Source organism: Anopheles funestus, assembly GCF_943734845.2.
Source record: "Anopheles funestus chromosome X unlocalized genomic scaffold, idAnoFuneDA-416_04 X_unloc_42, whole genome shotgun sequence".
Classification (NCBI taxonomy): domain Eukaryota; kingdom Metazoa; phylum Arthropoda; class Insecta; order Diptera; family Culicidae; genus Anopheles; species Anopheles funestus.
In genome coordinates, this window is record NW_026045168.1 from 123,182 (window position 1) to 132,500 (window position 9,319).

Here is a 9,319-nt window from a genome sequence, read left to right on the forward strand (position 1 = left end):
GGTAGCGATTAGTGGTGCATGGAAGAAATCTAGCCACAAGTGCCATCTACCCATGGCCAGAAGAAAGTGTGGCCATATCTTGGATACCGGCGGAGCTATGGGGCAAATATGGGCCAAAAATGGTGAAGTTGGACCAAAAATCCGACCAAGTGCGCGAGGCGCTTTCGTGAATAGCTCCGGCCACAGACATGGTAGCGATTAGTGGTGCATGGAAGAAATCTAGCCACAAGTGCCATCTACCCATGGCCAGAAGAAAGTGTGGCGCTATCTTGGATACCGGCGGAGCTATGGGGCAAATATGGGCCAAAAATGGGTAAAATTGTACGGTCCAAAGCCAAGGGTAAATTTTTTTATTCCTCTAATAACTTCTACCACAGACATTGAATCGGTTGGTGATGTATGGATGAAATGTAGCAAACAGTTGGAACTACCCATAAAATCTTAAAGATTGACGATCCAATGTATAGAACCGGAGTAATGTGCGATACTTGGTGAAAAATCGAGTGAAAAATTAGCTATAAACTGTTTTTGGCCCATAACTCGAATACTAGACATCGGAAGGGGGGGTCGTAGAACGATTTTTTGTTGCCCTATCGATTCCCTATCGAACGAGCAAAAGTTGTTTTTTTGACCAAAAAGGACCCCTACTCTAGTAAAATTGGCCTGATTTTACTAGTCCCCGGTACCCGTACAGGCAAAATGAGCAAAATGCTCAAGTATGAATGGTTTTTGGCCCATAACTCGAATACTAGACGTCGCAGGGGGGTGTCGTGGAACAATTTTTGGTAGCCCTTGAAATTATCTATCGAATGACATATACTTGATTTTTTGACCAAAAAGTTCCTAGACTAGTAAAAATCGCATCATTTTACTAGAGTCGGGTACCCTGGACGAAAAACCGCTATAATTGCGGTTTTTGGCTAATAACTCGAATACTAGACGTCGCAGGGGGGTGTCGTGGAACAATTTTTGGTAGCCCTTGAAATTATCTATCGATTGACATATACTTGATTTTTTGGCCAAAAAGTTCCCTAGACTAGTAAAAATCGCATCATTTTACTAGAGTCGGGTACCCTGGACGAAAAACCGCTATAATTGCGGTTTTTGGCTAATAACTCGAATACTAGACGTCGCAGGGGGGTGTCGTGGAACAATTTTTGGTAGCCCTTGAAATTATCTATCGAATGACATATACTTGATTTTTGGCCAAAAAGTTCCCTAGACTAGTAAAAATCGCATCATTTTACTAGAGTCGGGTACCCTGGACGAAAAACCGCTATAGTTGCGGTTTTTGGCTAATAACTCGAATACTAGGCGTCGGAGGGGGGTGCCGTAGAACAATTTTTGGTAGCCCTTGAAATTATCTATCGAATGACATATACTTGATTTTTTGACCAAAAAGTTCCTAGACTAGTAAAAATCGCATCATTTTACTAGAGTCGGGTACCCTGTACGAAAAACCGCTATAGTTGCGGTTTTTGGCCAATAACTCGAATACTAGACGTCGGAGGGGGGTGCCGTAGAACAATTTTTTGTAGCCCTTGAAATTACCTTTCGAATGATATATAGTGGTTTTTTGGTCAAAAAGTGACCCCGAGACTAGTAACCCTCCATACACAAAACCGCCTAAAAAGTTTTGGTTTTGCAAAATTTTGAAAAGTGCGTCAAAAAAATTTTTTCAAAAAGTACCAAATCGTGATCAGAACTCACTATAGACCATAAAAAGTGAAATCCGATGGTCATTTGCAACACTTGGTCAATCGAGAAAAATTTCACTTTTTTACTAGAGTCGGGTACCCTGAACGAAAAATCGCTCAAGTAATGGTTTTTGGCCAATAACTCGAATACTAGACGTCGGAAGGGGGTGTCGTAGAACAATTTTTTGTAGCCCTTGAAATTACCTTTCGAATGATATATAGTGGTTTTTTGGTCAAACAGTGACCCCGAGACTAGTAACCCTCCATACACAAAACCGCCTACAAAAACTTTGTTTTGAAAAATTTTGAAAAGTTCAAAAAAATTTTTTTTTCAAAAACTACTAAAACGTGATAAGAACTTACTATAGACCATAAAAAGTGATATCCGATGATAATTTGCAAAAGTTGGTAACTAGTAAAAAATTTCACTTTTTTACTAGAGTCGGTGCAACGAGAAAAAAAAAGTCCGTGATGGAGAAAAATGGCACGTTTTCCACGCCTGTACGCTTTCGTTTACTATATAGGGGGTAGGTGAGCCAGAAGCATGAATTTGACTGAGTACGTATCTTTATGAATTGGGCCCTTCTAAATCGATTGAGACTACCCCCAGGACGATCGGACGACTGCTTCTGGCTCAAAATGTGGTTTTTAGATTTTGATCGTCAATTATGAGAGAAAAAATCGATTAGAAGTAAAGATACGAAATGCTTGGTCTAAGTTGGGAAACGACTTCGGATATTTGTTGGACGTTGTCGTAGAAGGTCCGAGGACCAAGGAAAAGTGATTTCCAAGTGGATTTATGCACTATTAGTCGATGGTAAGATGTGAAATTAGTAGAACTTACCATACAGTTTGCGAAGTTGAAGCAATCGGTTGGTGAATATGGTACTGTCTGTCCAATTTGGTGGTTCGGAATGAGTGAAACGATGTTGATGATGGATAGACGTTCCGATTGCCCCCGATCGGGGAACATATAGTGGTCTTTAAGGTCCAAGTACCTATGTTTTGGTAAGCAGAACTGAGAGTTAAAGGATGAAAGTCGGCCATTCCTAATATCATCCTATCGGTGGTTCGCGAGTTGTTTGAGGACCGGAGCAGCTCGCGATGAAACGGTCCTAGGGTATTGGTTATCCATCCAAGGAAGAGTAAATGCGATCCTAGATGTGTGTCGTTGGCCGTTCTACCGGTATCGCCTATCGATGAGATATCGACGGGCATGCCTTACTCGAAAGTTGAATTCTAGGATCGATGGTCAAACAGACCTATGAGCGATAAACCAAACTGAACACGTATTGATGTCGGCTTTTCCTATCATTTGATGCCGCAGGTTGTTTAGGGACCGGAGCAACTTGCGGCCGAGACGGTCCCCGGGGGTTTCTTTCTCCAAGGAGTGGAAACTATTAAGCAAGAGTTGTAGCAAGATACGATCCTCTGATGTGTCGTTGGCCGTTCATGCGGTATCGCCTGTCGATGAGATATCGATGGGCATGCCTTACTCTACCGACCTTCTAATTGAGAGTATTAATCAGGGATCGATGGTCAAACAAGACCAATGAGCGATAAACCAAACTGAACACGTATTGATGTCGGCTTTTCCTATCATTTGATGCCGCAGGTTGTTTAGGGACCGGAGCAGCTTGCGGCCGAGACGGTCCCCGGGGGTTTCTTTCTCCAAGGAGAAGAAACGATTAAGCAAAAGTTGTAGCAAGATACGATCCTCTGATGTGTCGTTGGCCGTTCAAGCGGTATCGCCTGTCGATGAGATATCGATGGGCATGCCTTACTCTCCCGACTGGATTACTGAGAGTTTAATCAGGGATCGATGGTCAAACAGACCAATGAGCGATAAACCAAACTGAACACGTATTGATGTCGGCATTTCCTATCATTTGTCGCAGGTTGTTTAGGGACCGGAGCAGCTTGCGACCGAGACGGTCCCCGGGGGTTTCTTTCTCTAAGGAGTGGAAACGATTAAGCAAAAGTCGTAGCAATAATCGATCACCTGATGTGTCGTTGGCCGTTCTTGCGGTATCGCCTGTCGATGAGATATCGATGGGCATGCCTTACTCTCCTGACTGTTTAATTGAGAGTTATAATCAGGGATCGATGGTCAAAAAGACCTATGAGCGATAAACCAAACTGAACACGTGTTGATGTCGGCATTTCCTATCATTTGTCGCAGGTTGTTTAGGGACCGGAGCAGCTTGCGACCGAGACGGTCCCTTCCCGAAAGATGGTGAACCGAGTCGTCTGGCGTAAAAACCGGACGACTCGAAAGGGCTTGACCCTTTCAAGTGAGCGATAATCACATTCTACGCTCAGTTCGACAGCTACAAGGCAATCACTCGCTATGTTCAGAGCTAATACATGCAACATGCCGGCATTGTTTCCACCGACGCATGGATTCAAGACTGGTGCACTTATTAGTTAAACCGTTCGCCTCCGGGTGTTTCGAGTTCAAGTCTGGATGAGGATTGATCTTGCTGGTAATAGCTTGAGCCCCTGAATAAGGGGTCGAAGCGTACATCTTGAGACCATGTACAACATATTACCAAATCGGCACCATGGGTTCGGGTGCAAGTGATGTAACCGTGAAAGATGTTGAGCAGCCCAACATCGGTTTACACACGCATAATAGGAAGGCAGCGCTGTCGACTGGTCAGTCGTGTAAGAAGTGTGCATTATCGATCACAAATATATTGGTGATCTGTAGGTTGCGCATACACCATGCCCGGTGTAAAGTGCCGTGGTCCCCCCCTGGGGGCTGCATCAAACCGTTCGCCACGCGAACTACCCAATGGAACGAACTCTATGCATTTAATAAGAAGAAGAGATGATAATGAAACACGGTCGATTTAAGAGTTGAAAACGTTGAAATACCTATAAGCAAGTCTTAAGTTGGTGGTGACCGTTACGCCCCAACAAATTGGTGCCTTACCCTACACCAAAGAGCCATTCAACATGGTTCAAGTGAGCGATAATCACGCTCTACGCTCAGTATGACAGCTGCAAGGCAATCACTCGCTAAGTTCAGAGCTAATACATGCAACACGCCGGCATTGTTTCCACCGACGCATGGATTCAAGACTGGTGCACTTATTAGTTAAACCGTTCGCCTGCGGGTGTTTCGAGTTCAAGTCTGGATGAGGATTGTTCTTGCTGGTAATAGCTTGAGCCCCTGAATAAGGGGCCGAAGCGTACATCTTGAGAGTAAATGTACAACATATTACCAAATCGGCACCGTGGGTTCTGGTGCAAGTGATGTAACCATGAAAGATGTTGAGCAGCCCAACATCGGTTTACACACGCATAAGGGGTTTATTGTTATCTGTAGGTTGCGCATACACCATACCCGGTGTAAAGTGCCGTGGTCCCCCAGGGGGCTGCATCAAAACGTTCGCCATGCGAACTACCCAATGGAACGAACTCGATGTATTGAAAGAGATGAACAATTAATAGCGAGAATAGGGGCCCGGAAGCAATTCCGCGGCCCTACGGTCGATTCAAGAGTTGAAACGTTGTACAATCGTGGATAGCACCTAGTGCTAATATGGTGAGAGATAATGTGTGAGGAAATTTAGTTTCCTAAAGTTTAGTTAGTGGTTTCCGTTGTGCCCTAACAAACTTAAAGTTGGTGGTGACCGTTACACCCCAACAAATTGGTGCCTTACCCAACACCAAAGAGCCATTCCATATGGTTCTAGAGAGAGAGAGTTGTGTGGAAATTTATTTCCCACTAAGCGAGTGTGTGTCTGTAGTGGAACGAATTCTGGTTGATCCTACCAGTAATATACGCTTGTCTCAAAGGTTAAGCCATGCATGTCTAAGTACAAACATAAATGAATGTGAAACCGCATAAGGCTCAGTATAACAGCTATAATTCACAAGATCATCCTACCACTAGTTACTTGGATAACTGTGGAAAATCCAGAGCTAATACATGCAACATGCCGGGACTGTTGCCCTCGCGGGTAGCTGAACTGGTGCACTTATTAGTTAAACCAATCGCCTCCGGGCGGCTTGAGTTGAAGTCTGGATAAGGACGCAGATCGTATGGTCGCTTGTCGACTGACGACAGATCTTTCAAATGTCTGCCCTATCAACTATTGATGGTAGTGTAGAGGACTACCATGGTTGCGACGGGTAACGGGGAATCAGGGTTCGATTCCGGAGAGGGAGCCTGAGAAATGGCTACCACATCCAAGGAAGGCAGCAGGCGCGTAAATTACCCAATCCCAGTACGGGGAGGTAGTGACGAGAAATAACAATATGGACCTCTCTAACGATGGTCCATAATTGGAATGAGTTGAGTATAAATCCTTCAACAAGGATCAAGTGGAGGGCAAGTCTGGTGCCAGCAGCCGCGGTAATTCCAGCTCCACTAGCGTATATTAAAGTTGTTGCGGTTAAAACGTTCGAAGTTGATTGCCCGTCCAGACACGTGACCGCCACGGGCGCCCGGTTACACGCCGGGGCCGTTCGTGCGCGCGCTCACGGCTGCGACTCACAATGGTGTACTTGGGCGTTACTCTGTGAACGAGTACCGTGCTACCGGTTAACTCCGGCACGGGCTCCTCATGGTGCTCAAGATACTCACATTTACCTTGAACAAATTAGAGTGCTCAAAGCAGGCTAAGACAAAGCGTCCGGCCCCCCCGTGGGGTTGGCGTTGGCCGAGAATAATCTTGCATGGAATAATGGAATATGACCTCGGTTTATACGATTTCGTTGGTTTGTCAGAAACCTAGAGGTAATGATTAACAGAAGTAGTTGGGGGCATTGGTATTACGGCGCGAGAGGTGAAATTCGTAGACCGTCGTAGGACCAACTGAAGCGAAAGCGTTTGCCATGGATGCTTTCTTTAATCAAGAACGAAAGTTAGAGGATCGAAGGCGATTAGATACCGCCCTAGTTCTAACCGTAAACGATGCCAATTAGCAATTGGGAGACGCTACCCCTATTCGGTGCTCTCAGTCGCTTCCGGGAAACCAAAATCGGGTTCCGGGGGAAGTATGGTTGCAAAGTTGAAACTTAAAGGAATTGACGGAAGGGCACCACAAGAAGTGGAGCTTGCGGCTTAATTTGACTCAACACGGGAAAATTTACCAGGTCCAAACTTATCGAGGTAAGACAGATTGATAGCTCTTTCTCAAATTTAAGGGTAGTGGTGCATGGCCGTTCTTAGTTCGTGGAATGATTTGTCTGGTTAATTCCGATAACGAACGTGACTCAAACATGCTAACTAGAACGCTGTCAGCAGTGCGCCTCCGGGCGCACCTGACGTTACAGCCGGGCGGCGCCTTCACGGGCGGTCGTCGGCTACGTTTGCCCTGCTTAGCGGGACAACTTGTGTTTAGCAAGCTGAGAATGAGCGATAACAGGTCCGTGATGCCCTTAGATGTTCTGGGCTGCACGCGTGCTACAATGTGGGTCGCAGCGTGTTCTCGCCAATAGGCGCCCCCATTCCGAGAGGAACGGGAAATCACTAAAATGCCCATCTAGTCGGGATTGGGGACTGCAACGGTCCCCATGAACCTGGAATTTCTAGTAAGCACTAGTCATTAGCTAGTGCTGATTACGTCCCTGCCCTTTGTACACACCGCCCGTCGCTACTACCGATGGATTATTTAGTGAGGTTTCTGGAGGCTTACCTTCCGCGGTTCCTTCGTGAGCTGCAGCTGGCATGGCTGAAGTTGACCGAACTTGATGATTTAGAGGAAGTAAAAGTCGTAACAAGGTTTCCGTAGGTGAACCTGCGGAAGGATCATTACTGATGATCGTCCGCGAGTGACCAACCATGGGCTGCCTTCGGTGTAGCTCGGTCGCTCGCTTGCTATGTGTCAGAATTTGTTGAAAGCCAACTCGTTCGTTGTACACTTTGATGGGTGACCATCACTGTGTCTCCGTGCCGAGCTAGATCTCCCCTAGCCGTAAGGCACTTGAACGCCCCTTCGACGACGAGTTGCATGTGTGTGGTATGTGTCAGAATCTGGTGAAGCTTTCTGCATGTGATGTGCCTTGTGTGGATCCGTGGCCATTGCATTGTGTCTGGTGCTTAGATACCCAGACACTTAGAACGCTTGCGCGGAAAGCAAACTCGATCGTTGTACACTTTGATGGGTGACCATCACTGTGTCTCCGTGCCGTGCTAGATCCCCCCTAGCCGTAAGGCACTTTGAACGCCCCTTCGACGACGAGTTACAAGAGTGTGGTATGTGTCATAATCTGGTGAAGCTTTCTGCATGTGATGTGCCTTGTGTGGATCCGTGGCCATTGCATTGTGTCTGGTGTGTAGGTACCCAGACACTTAAGCAAACTCGATCGTTGTACACTTTGATGGGCGAGCATCACTGTGTATCCGTGCCGTGTAAGAGCTCCCCTGGCCATCAGGCACTTGAAAGGTCCTTCGACGACGAGTTACAATAGTGGTGTGTTAGATACGTCAGATTACGGTGTCTACTAGTGTGCAATACGTATCCGGCTACGGCACGGAACGAACGGGAACTGTGGTGCAGACAAACAAGAGTTAAGCCTATTAGTCATTAACTCTAAGGACGGGGCCATGGGGCGGTACACAAAGGATACGGATGAGCGAGTATGCAGGCCCAATACTCAATAGCTCGATCCGATCCAAGCACATGAGTTGACTGCGGCGCCAGGTTAACCAATGTGCTAGATTCTATTTGGCCAGTAGAATCTTGTGTCTTACGCGATTTGATACCAAGACACCAGAACGAAAGTTAGTTGAAGAGTGATTAAACTCTTATGAAGAATGGTTGTGCAATCACAACTTATGACTTTAACCTATAAAGTGGATATGGACTATCAATTATAACATGGGGCACACACCATGTTCTCGATCCAATCCACGCACACGAGTTGCCTGAGTAGCGACAGGTATACCGATGTGCAATACGTATCCGGCCATAGGCACGGAACGAACAGGAACTGTGGTGCAGACATACAAGGGCCATGGGGCGGTACGCAAAGGATACGGATGAGCGAGTATGCAGGCCCAATACTCAATAGCTCGATCCGATCCAAGCACATGAGTTGACTGCGGCGTCAGGTTAACCGATGTGCTAAGAGAGTTGTTCCTGGGCCTTCAAAGTGACTTCAAAACTATCTTAGCGAATGGTGGCCATGGGCGTAGACATGAGCCACAAGTCACAAGGCCTGGGACTATTGGGTAATAAAGACAACTTAGTCAGAAAGTTAGTCTTTGGACGTACCACCGGGATTGTGTTACATTGGGAACCTTACTATAAAACCCTAGGCAGGGGATCACTCGGCTCATGGATCGATGAAGACCGCAGCTAAATGCGCGTCACAATGTGAACTGCAGGACACATGAACACCGATAAGTTGAACGCATATTGCGCGTCGGACGATTAAACCCGGCCGATGCACACATTCTTGAGTGCCTATCAATTCCTTGATATACAACAAACCAAACTTCAGGGTGGAGCGTGCCACAATAGAACACTATGGCGAGCAGCCCGTCTAGTGTCGTGGGGGAAACACGCTTCCACACTGTGCATAATGGCGTGCTCGGGACCTTTGTTGGGACCGCAGGGCGCTGAAAGTAAAGGGGTGAACCGCATAAATCGCACGCACGTAAA

The 9,319-nt window shown here is 46.5% G+C and overlaps 1 non-coding gene across 1 annotated transcript; it reads left to right on the forward strand.

Annotated features, from left to right (window-relative positions):
- Positions 1-8,965: 8,965 nt before the first annotated feature.
- Positions 8,966-9,123, forward strand: LOC125773606 (5.8S ribosomal RNA). The gene has a single exon (XR_007420242.1). It is a non-coding gene; the product is annotated as a 5.8S ribosomal RNA (ribosomal RNA).
- The last annotated feature ends 196 nt before the right edge of the window (positions 9,124-9,319 follow it).